Consider the following 877-nt stretch of genomic DNA (forward strand, 5'->3'; position numbering starts at 1 on the left):
ACTTATTCAGTGTCACGTCTTAAATGAGAATCATTCAGAATATTTCATTGATATCACATCAAAAGTTTTGAGCGAATGTAAACGGATAGTTCAACGCACACCCGGAAGTTTGAAGAAAATGACAAAGTTGCTAAGCATTCCCAGTGATGTTGTCAATTCCTATCTATACTAATTTCCATACGAAAACTGCTCGAGTGGCTGTACTAGAAAGGAAGCGCAGGACAGCCCTAAATTAATGTGATGCAAAGGAGCTGCATGATTTTCTGATTAAGTTTTATTCCCAGTTTAGTAACAAGGCTATGAAGCTAAACCATAGAGAGGGGTATCATTCTAGAGCAGCAGAGAATTTTAGGTAGGGCTCCTATGCAGCAGTGGTTACAATTATTTTCTTCTGGCTTAAACTTACTACAAATTCCAATGGTTATCAGTAGGCGAGACTATACCAGTTGTTATACCTGCATATTGTCGTTAGTGTGAAACTATCAGAATGATAATGAGCGTATGGCATTGGTGGCCAGGAGATCCCTCGCGGGGCGGTTCGGCCGCCGCTCCACGAAGTTCTTTAACGCCACGACGGCGATGATGATGATGATGATGAAAGAAACACAACACCCAGTCATCTCGAGGCAGAGAAAATCTCCGAACCTGCCAGGAATCGAACCCGGGACCCCGTGCGCGGAAAGCGAGAACGCTACCGCAAGACCACGAGCCGCGGACACTATCAGAATATTCATATGGGGTTACTAGACTCGTATATGAAGAATTACTTAGTCGGAGACGTTAATTTTAATTTGTCTATCTGCCGACGACGTGCTGAAAGGCTGGCTCTAATATTGCGGCCTACAACAATGTATTTCGTTAAGTGTTGTGCTTGTTG

This window comes from Schistocerca gregaria, chromosome X (genome assembly GCF_023897955.1).
Source record: "Schistocerca gregaria isolate iqSchGreg1 chromosome X, iqSchGreg1.2, whole genome shotgun sequence".
Classification (NCBI taxonomy): Eukaryota; Metazoa; Arthropoda; class Insecta; order Orthoptera; family Acrididae; genus Schistocerca; species Schistocerca gregaria.